Genomic DNA, 11031 nt, shown 5'->3' with positions numbered 1-11031 from the left:
TTGTTTTGCACATAGAGACTGCTGAACTTATTCAGGATGATTCCGAATTGACATCACTATTTATTCAGCTACAACAAAAAATCAGAAATAGGAGTTACCCACTATATATAACACACATAAGATCCCATACAGGTCTGCCAGGCCCTCTGACACAAGGTAATAATGAAATTGACCAGCTACTGATAGGAAGTGTACTAGATGCTTCAGAATTTCATAAAAAACACCATGTTAACAGCAAAGGCTTAAAGAAAGAATTTTCTATCACTTGGCAACAAGCCAAAGAGATTGTGAGGCAATGTACTACTTGCTCGTTATATAATCAAACTCCATTGCCTACAGGAACTAACCCTAAGGGTACCCAAAGAAATGAAATTTGGCAAATGGATGTTCTCCATTTTACAGAGTTTGGTAAGCTGAAATACATACATCATACTATAGATACATATTCAGGATTTCAATGGGCAACTGCCTTAACGTCAGAAAAGGCCGATTCTGTAATTACACATTTGTTAGAAGTTATGGCTATAATGGGAATACCCATACAAATTAAAACGGACAATGGTCCAGCATATATCTCTAACAAGATTAAGCGCTTCTTTGACTATTATAATATAAAACATGTTACAGGTATACCACACAATCCTACAGGACAAGCGATTGTGGAGAGATCTAATCAAGTCTAAAGGAGATGCTTAACAGGCAAAAGGGGTCAACAAAAACTCCCAGAGATAGGATACATAGTGCTTTATTAACCTTAAATTGTTTAAATGCTGATGAACAAAGCAGCACAGCTGCTGAAAGACATTGGATTGTGGAAAAGACTACTGAACTAAACCAGCCTGTTTATATTAAGGATATTCTGACGTCAGAATGGAAAATGGGAAATGTGTTACGCTGGGGAAGGGGTTATGCCTATGTTTCTACAGGAGAAGAAAAGCTGTGGGTTCCTTCCAAGCTGATAAAAATCAGAAATTACAGGGGGAGACCTCCTGAAGTCCTTGGCAACACAGAAGAAAAAGGAGACTAAGACGATCAACAAATAGGTGATGTATATATGAGGATGTTTAGATCTACGGGTATGAACTGGCTGAGACTGAAATGTCTATAAACAGCCAGTGATATTTTGAGTGCAAATTCTCATAACTTGTAATACGATGTATTACAAAAATTATGTTACGGTTTGATTATATGATTAACCTAACCTGAAAAAAGGTAGTCATTTTTTTTTTTGATCTTTATTTACTAAACTGTGCACCCTGCTTATCCCATTTGAAAATGCTTATAGAACTATATAATGCTTGTAAAGTTTTGTGTGCTGCAGGATGAAGGAAGAGAAAGATAGCTCTGAAATGATACACACTCTGGGATGCTGAGATTCCGGGACTTTCCAGTCCAACTTCGTGTTTGATTCTCCCTTAATTACACTGAAGATGCTTGATTTAAAGGCCTGCTTTCAGAACTTTCCCAGAATGGACATCTTACTTATCCAGCCCTTCAGACTGTCATAGTCAAGATGTCAGCTAAGCGATGAACTTTCTCAGCACAGAATGACTGGCAGGCAAATCCCGGCTAGCTCTACTTCGACAAAGCCAACTTTTCCTAATACCCCTTGGGCCCCAGAAGGGAATTCTTCGCCCCAATCCAGCTAGAAGCAGACAAGGAAGATCGTCGTCCCATTTCCTTATGTTGGGGTGGATGGTTCTGTTTATTTTAAGAACTGTGGATAAGTTTTCTTTTAAGGGATACAATACAAATGTAGCTTTGGGCAGGGGAAACTAGAGAATGTAAACTCAGGGATTGCTACTTTTCCTTTCCTTTTTTGTATCCTTCTTAGATATAGTAATACATAGAAATTAGAGAAATAGACAAACAGATAGATTGGCAAACTTACTCTTAAACAAAATTTTACAGCTATATTTTACATTGATAGAAATGTTTGTAATTGATACAAAGTTGAAGCTGTAATCTTTTCATTGGTATAGAATGCATTTTACACAAATGCGAGGTTTTCAATGGTATACTTTCTTGTTGATTTATAACTGAGATTAATATTGCTACTTTTACATGGGCATTGTGCCTCCACTATGCATCTAAGAATACAAGTCTTAGACCCGGTCCTATAACTGCTGTTATACATTATTTTTAGTTGATTAACCAGTACCAGCTAAGGGTCAGATGGCAAGGTTATGGTTCTAAGTCAGTTTAGATGGGTTTTGTAAATACTTCGATTAGAGAGGGCCAACGGTACTCTATGCTTAACAGTTCAGAAACGCCTATGTAGATAGGAAATCTTCAAGGGCATCAGAAGTCCAAAGAATAACCTGTTTATGGACATTTCTTCATCTAGATCATTTTACTAGAGACTTGTCTGCCCCTAACAGGGCCCCTTAGACTCGAAGAAGAACTTGAGCATCAATGGAGTTGCTCAAATCGTGGTAACGCAGCCACTGAGCAAATTGCTTCAATTCATCTACAGACAAGACACTGTCCAGAAAGGGACAAATTATGCAGAATAGTCGACTGATAATCTCTGCCGAGGCAGGGTGATCAGCCCTTCAAAATCTGCATTGATAAGGTCTGTCAGATGATCCTGGGCCAGAAGGCTGAAGACTGATGCTCCAGCATATTAAGGAATAAGGGGACTGTCCAGGTGATCAGCAGTCTTTATAAAATTGGCTAAGCTTGGAAGCCATGTTTTGTGCTTCCTATGTTTTCAGGTAATATTAATCATTCTTGGATTTCTGGTGTGGTTGGAGTCTAGTAGTCTCATATACAACCCGAATGGTTTAGTATTGAGAAAGATGATAAATCTGTTAGAGTAGTTTTAGGGTGGCATAGGATCTAGAACCAGGATATAGTCAAGTATAGTTTTTAGTATAGATGACATGGTTAATGAACAAAATTGATGGACTGGGTGATCAGCGTATTGTTGGTTTTATAAATTGCAGAATGGTAATAATGATGCTTAGTTCACCTATGTATAGGAAAAAGTTTTTTAACTGGACAAAAAGGGGGAAATGTTGTGGTTTGCCTTGCCAAGATGTGGTGTGGATAACATGGTTGGTGAACAGAGTTGGTGGACTGGGTGATCAGCATATTGTTGGTTTTATAAATTGCAGAATGGTAATAATGATGCTTAGTTCACCTATGTATAGGAAAAAGTTTTTTAACTGGACAAAAAGGGGGAAATGTTGTGGTTTGCCTTGGGGTTTTCTCTGAATTTGTTAAATAAAGGCAAGAGCGTGAGAGTGGGCAGAGGTAGGAGTTGGGAGGGAGAGGGGGATTAGATTCAGGGGTTAGGTTGACAGTTGACAGTTGGAGACAGTTGAGCGAGTGGAACCTGAGGAGGGGGGGGTGAGGATTGACAGTTGAGGGAGGAGGGGTTAGAGAAGGAAGCCAGGAGGAAGAAGAGAGGGAGTTGGAGAGACGATGGGGAACTGAGAGGAGTTAGAGGTACCAGGGGGGAGAAGAAGCTGGAGACTTGGTAAATAAAAGGTGCAGGGATGAGTAATTTGGGAACTGGGATTAGGACAGTGTAATGTGGATCTGCCAAATCTAGACGCTGGATTGCTTTAATGCTAAATGAGTGTGTTTTTTTTTTAAGAAAGAGTCTCAATTTAAGTAAGTGTGGCTGGGCTGAGTTTATGCCAAGATATCCAGCAGATATCTGGGGCACTGAGGTGTGGAACCCTAGCAGGGTAAAAACACCAGTTGTATGCCCTGAGGGAAAACATTCCACCCCCGGTTTTCGTTTATACATTTTTACTTTTGCCAAGATATCCAGAAGATATCTAATAACATCCGGGAAGGGGAAGCTGAGGAATGGGAACAAGACAGAAACAGAAAGGAAGAGCAAAGGAGGTGGAACCTAGCTAGACAATGGTTGGGAAAAAACACCCTGAGGGAAAACATCCAACATTCTGAGGGGAAAACATTCCACCCCGGTTTTCGCTTATACATTTTTACATTAACGATGAGATAAACAAAGGGTACAGGTCGGTAGAGTCCCCTGAGCAGATAGAAGATTTCCAAATGACTGGCTCATTTAATGCTGTGGCAGGTTTGCAAACAAAAATTTCCCAGAAGAATGAAGCTTCAGCTCTCGCTGCAGCTGCCCCGGTGTCAGCCTCAAGCTCAAGAGATTGCACGGGATGCAGAGATTAAGGACGGCATGATTAATGAACATAATAAACATTTTTATATTCAAAAAATATTAAGCTCGGAGCCAAGTGCACATGGACTGCCCGTACGTTGCTGCAGCTGCTCTTGCATTGTGTGGCATATGGTATGCAGGTAAAAGAGCAATGCTGACATACGTGTATACCTCCTCCGACTTCCACAGCCTCTTGGCTGAAAACTGGGACAGCAACTAAACTATTGGCTCCAGTGCACAACGAAAGAAGAGACAACCCCTTATGTAAAAATAAAGAGGCAAAGGTCTATTGCGATTTCTATATGAGTCCTGTTACCTTGACAACATTAAAATATTGGCAGAAAGAAAGTCAGGACTCAGACTCAAGTCTTTGTAAATATTACAGGTTCGCCCTGCTTTCAGAGAACCAAGGAACCACAGAATCCATCTCCTACCACTCACAGTATCTGCTGCCTTACAACACCATAGCATTCCCAGATCACCTAGACCAAAGTTACGATCGATCACACACACACACACACACACACACACACACACACACACACACACACCACCACCACCACCACCACCACCACCAACAACAACAACAACAACAAATTGAGGGAAGTATTTGTACCCATTTCTGAGAATGTTATACTGGAGGCATAGGGAGGTGTGGCTATGATCCAGAGAAAGCAACTGGCCAGGATCAAAGCTACAGAACAAGTGTTTTTCCAGCGTGTTGTGGTGTGGGTTATACTCTAAGCTCCCCAGAGCTAATGAGGTACTTTTTGGCATACTGAAACTTTCAGTATTTCCCTGGAAGAAAAGGGACACGTATGGTGAAGTCTCTGTCTAGATCACGCTGTTGTTATCAGAGTCCCTTCAGAGAAGGGCGCATTACCATCTTTAATACATTACTGATGCAAGAATTGTAGGATTTGATCTTCATTCTCAGAGAAAACGCTTATCTGCTGGCTGTCCATCTTCCTGTTTCAATTTTTTAAAGCTTTAATTTTAATGACTGAATTGGCTAAAATGACTCAAGAGACATTCTGGTTAATGTTCAACTTAATTATCAAAATTATGGTCTTATTTCCTATTTCCTGAAGGCAATTACTTCCCATTCTCATGGCCATCTCACCCCCCGTATTTCACAATAGTGTGTGTATTCTCCTGATTCTTGGTTTTTAACTTAGATATTATGGCTGCATAACTCTGACAGTGAAATTTTTATTTTCTTACAGTTCAAGGAACACATAAGCCAATATATAACTCGTATTTCTTTACTGGTCATCCTAATGTAAAATTCGAGATTGTTAACGGCTCGGTTTAGCTATGGCTAGTTAAATTATGTCCTGAGGAGGCTCGACGTCTTTAAGGATCTGGTGCTTTGAATGGAGCTATTGGAAGGAGTGGAATCTTGGAAGATGGTTTCTAATGGTGGGCCCTTAGGTCTTTGGGGACAAGCTCTCAGGGGAGATGTGAAGCCCTAGTGTCTTTTTCGCTGACTTCCTGCTTGGTCAGTGAGAGATATAAGCTCTTACACATATTCCTGTCTTTATAATGCACTACCTCTCACTGCCCGCTAACTAATGTGGCACTACCTAATCTTGGATCTCAAACTAATATAGTCAATATTCAATGTAATATCCTGATTATATAAAATCTTACAATGCATCATTTGCTTTCCTAGACTTCTTATACACCTTTCCTAGAATGAACACTCTTTCCCTCTTCCTTGTTTTCCATTAATCACTAATTCATCTATAAACTCTCTATCATAGAGACATGCCATTCTCAACAGATTAAATACATCTCTCAGTTTCATATTTTCTTGGAACCACCCCAGACTCTCAGGAGCTCTTAACAAAAGGAATAAGCATTCTGAAAATGTAATTTGTCAAGGACTTACACGATGATTATGTTGGACAGATAGAATCATCCCACCCAGCCAATGAAGAAGCTTGAGGACATAAGGGATGTTTCCAGTGTCTTAGACCCTGTAGCAACCTAGAAGACCATGGGCTTGTTTTGTTTTTGTCTCAGTCACGCTTCCAGATAATACAGCTAGTTAACGGTTCAGCATGGATGGGAGAAGCTAAGAAGTTATTGGCGGGTAACGACTGCTAGAGGAGGAGGAATCATTTCGGTGGTGGTAACTGTTCACGTTCTGAGGAATGGCTCTCTACCACTCATATGCAAACTGCACTCATTGGATTCAGTGGATTGCAAAAGAAGAGGAGGAAGAGAAGATGAAGGGAGGGGAGAAAGATTAGGAAGCTAAAGGGGAGTGGAAGAGGAATGTGGTTGGGTATAATCAAGATACATTGTAAAGATATATGAAATTATCAATAAATTTTAAAATTCTAAAAATCATTGTTTACATATGAAATCTCCCCAACAGGTTTGAGTACTGAGAAAAGGTTCCCTGATGAGCATTTGAAGATGACTGGCCCTGAATACTCTGACCTAATCCAAGTATTCATCCCCTGATGGACTCATAATACCATCATTGGAAGATATTAAGACGAGGAGTCTTGTTGGAGAGCGTCATGGGAAGCATGACTTAAAGGCTATAATTTGCCCTGACCCATTCTACCACCTCCTTCTGCTGCTGTGATGCTCTCTGCCTGCCACTGGCCCTTCATCAGCATAGCCAAGGACCAAGGACCAACATTCTTAACCATCACACTAAAATAAAAGTGTCCCTTGAGTTTTAGATGTTTCATCACACTAATGAGATAAGCTAACATGGTCATAAATTATAAAGTATATCAAATGTTCACCAAATGGGTTTAAAATAAAAGAATATAGATGGATGAATGGATGGATGGATGGATGGATGGATGGATGGATGGATGGATGGCTGGATGGATGAGTGGATGGGTGGGTGGATGGATGGATGGATGGATGGATGGGTGGATGGGTATATAGATGGATGGATTCACCAGAAGAGGAATGCAGAATCAGTCTCATGGCTCCAGGAAGAGGAGCCTGATGTTGGCTATCTGAGAAGGGCAATGATCTGTCAGAACACAGCCCTCATGAGACATGTGAATTAGATGGATATGTGTAATTACACTAATCTGTGTCACTGAGCCGTGCTTCTCCACGGGCCTAGAGGAGCCGTAGGATGAGAAGCTGGGAGTAATGGAGAGAATTGCAAACACCCTCCACCTGCCTTAGCCAGCTTTGAACTTGGCCACTTTGCATTCTTGGCAACTTCTCAAGATTTCATTTAAATAACAGGTTTTGTGATGTTCTAAGAAAGTCTGCAAACCATAGAACTAATCCCTTTACTTAAAGTCTGTAAATAGAAACCCTTTCTGAACAACCCTTCATAGAAGAATGATGTGCAAACATCACAGGATACCAGGGAGTCAAGTGAAAGGAATCAGGTTCCAATTCTGGATCCAGCTATAAGCCCCGAAACCAGAGGTTCTCAACCTTTTTTATGCTGCAACCCTTTAATACAGTTCCTTGTGCTATAGTGACCTACGACCAAAAAATTTATTTTGTTGTGCTTCATAACTGTAATTTTGCTAGTATTATGGAGGATCATAATGTAAATATCTGATATGTGACCCCCCCAAAAGGGGGTCACAACCACAGGTTGAGAAATGCTGCCCAACATCCTAGTATCTGAGTTTTTAAACACTTTTATACCCTTTTAGCCTGAGTAGTTTCATGATTTTTCACAAGTGTACACTTGTATGTACACACACGTATATTATCAGCTCAGGTTTTACGGCGTCAGGTTATAGTAGTCATCCACGTGCCTAGCCCTGTCACTGTGACCATGCCTAATGCTAAGTAACTGAGCTGAAACTGAGTCAAAGGCTTGAAAAGCCCTCACCAAGTAACAAACTCCCCACCTTGCTGCAAGCTTGTCAGTCAGTCAGTCAGTCAGTCACAGGCCACACAGATCATATTGCAGATCTTCTAGACGTCATCCTGGGGTGCCAACGCTAGTCAAGACTGACCCAGGGGATGTGGGTTTGAAGTAGTTCTCCAGTCACAGGAACCAACATAGCAAAAATGAAGCGGGGGAGGGTATGAAAGGTGAAGAGAAATAACCAGGGAGCCTCCTGAACCACCATGAGTGGGTGGAACAGTATGGCGTGCTACAGGTGAGGCAGGGCACAAGATCCAAGTCCTCTCATAGATTCTGAATTTGGTGAGGAAGAGGCAGTGTGAACACAGAGCCAGGAGAAGGAAGGACAAGGGTTAAAGAAGGGCTTTGGAAAGTGACTACAGAGAAATGGGCATAGTCTTTGAGGTGACCCAGACCTGGAAACGTTGCCATGGAGACACTGCCAGTGACTAAAGGGAGGCTCTGATTGTGACATCCATTTTAGTTAACTAGTGTGCCAATCCTTAAAACACACACCCCACAGAAGGACGGTGACCTTGTGAGACTGCTTCGTTGGTAAACGTTAACTTTAGGACTCCATCTGAGAGCATAGCTGTGTCTCATTTCAGCTGGAGTAGAGGGACTGGAGGGGATCTTCCAAGAGCTACCTAGAAGCCTCAATGTGCAAGCATTTATTCCCTGGGACATGCCCTACTTACTGGGCAGCTTTCTGCTTGCTCAATGGCTCTGGTGTTGGCCCCACATTCGCCAATAAATTTTGACTTCCAAACGACTTCAATTTTGAAACTAACCAGTTGGCAAACCATACCCATTGTTCAGTGGACCAAAGCAAAATTTTGAACAAATTCAACAGTAACTCCTTAACCAGCTTTCTATCACTTAACCCAACTAAAGGGGATAAGTAACCCCACCTAATGGTACATTTATCTCATAGCACCACTTACAAAGCTAAAGAGGGACACTCTCCATAATTAAGATATATAATAGACATGAGTTGTCTATCGTGGTTATAAGTCATACTCTGATGTTCTTTAAAGCCTACTGACCAAGAGCAAGGTTGATTTCTTCCCACAGCCTCTTAATTGCTATCCGCTGCTAGAATGTACAATATAAAGAAATCACTTGTCTCCCACCTTACTTATGCCCACTGCAGTGGTTAGTAGTGGAAATAACAATTCAGCTATGCTCAATATTATGCAAGCTAGTGTAGTATTAATGCTTTTAAAGACTGTAAAAAATGCAATTGAAGAGGTTGACACACTCAAAATGAGTTTCTTTAAAACTATATCAGAGCAGAGTAACATGGGGTATGCCTTTAATCCTGGCACTAGAAAGGCAGAGGCAGGTAGATTGCTATGAATCTGAGGCCAGTCTGGTCTACATAGTTCCAGGTTACCCATGGTTACATGGTGATATCTTGTTAAAATAAATAAGTAGATAGATAAATGGATAGATAGATAGATAGATAGATAGATAGATAGATAGATAGATAGATAGATAGATAAAACTACTTACCTTATGTGTGGGTGGGTGAGGGTGAGACAACTTACAAAGATTAGAAGAAAGGTACTAAAACTCTATTCTAGACAGATACTACATTCAATTTACTTCCTAAGTCATCCTTAAGATTCTGGTCTACTTCAAAGAAGCTGAAACTGGATGCTGTAGTTGAGGCACAAAGGGGGTGTTAGTGGACAAATGAGGGCTCCAAGCAAGAATTCGTGACAAGGAAAAATTTGATGTTAGCAAAATCTTTATGCATACATTCAAAGAGTACACATGCGCATGTGTGTGCATGACTATATGTGTGTGTGTATAGAATATATGTGTGTCCAGAATACACACACACACACACACACACACACACACACACACACACACACACATATATATATACTCACACAGGAGTGGTAGAGAAAGGAAGAGACTAACTCTAAAGAACCTAGTTTCAGCAAATTTTATCAACCAACCATTCAACCTTTAGTCTCTACTTTGACCCTTGTCAAAATTACAGTAGTCCCTTTGCATAATTAGCACAGGTCCTCTTGACAACAAAGGACATTTTTACATCACACTGGAAATATTTCAAAGCAAACTTATTCATCACATACTCTGTATGGTGCATCTCAGGGAAGAGAACTTAACCCCAGTGACAGAAGCCTGGAGGAAAATGGCGCTCCAGAATCCATGCTGTGGGCAATGTGCATGCCCATAAGAATTTGCATCACCATAGCTCTCTATCATAGGCAAGTTATGGCGCAGTAAGAAATTCTTATAGAAAAAAAAGAAGTTCTTACAGAAAATAAAGAGGCAAACTAGATACTGCCAACACATATAACTTAATAAGAGGAGGAAGTACTCAGCCGCGACAAACAGAGAAACAGAAATGGCTATCATGGAAAGCAAATAGAGAGACAGCAATTTGACGGCGGTGTGCTAGAAGGAGGCTGGGCGGGTGTGAAGGAAGTAAGATAAAGTGTGTTCCCACCCATGAGACGAAAAGGGGCAGTGCTCCTATCCCAATTCCCATTACCCCGGCTCACAGGAGACAATGGCCGACTTGCCAAGAAATAATCTACTCCATCGTTCACAATGGATTCCGCAAAGACGGTGAATGATAATGCCCCTTGCAGATATTTCCTGCATGTCAGGAAGTGAGCATGGTGCTTTATGCTCATCCGTTGACTAGTTCCTTCGTGAGGAGTGGTTTAAGTATACAATATTGATTCTGTGGAGATATTGGCCCTCACTGGGCTAAGTAGGATGATTTCTGACAATTCTTAGCCAGACATAAAAGAAGGGGTGCTTCAACTATCAAACTGGGCAAACAACAGAAAATGCTTTCTCAGGTTCTGTGACTCCCAGAGGTCATTTGTCTGGGACTGCATGGAAGCTACGAACGGCAGAGCACGGCTAGAACAGGGAGGCTGGTGGCGGAAATCCAAGCAGAGCACGCTACCCAGAAAGGAGAGATGGAACCCAAATGCTGAAGGGAGAGTGGGAAAGTCACCGAGTCACAGAA

This window comes from Rattus rattus, chromosome 1, assembly GCF_011064425.1.
Source record: "Rattus rattus isolate New Zealand chromosome 1, Rrattus_CSIRO_v1, whole genome shotgun sequence".
Taxonomy (NCBI): domain Eukaryota; kingdom Metazoa; phylum Chordata; class Mammalia; order Rodentia; family Muridae; genus Rattus; species Rattus rattus.
This window is presented reverse-complemented; position numbering follows the sequence as displayed.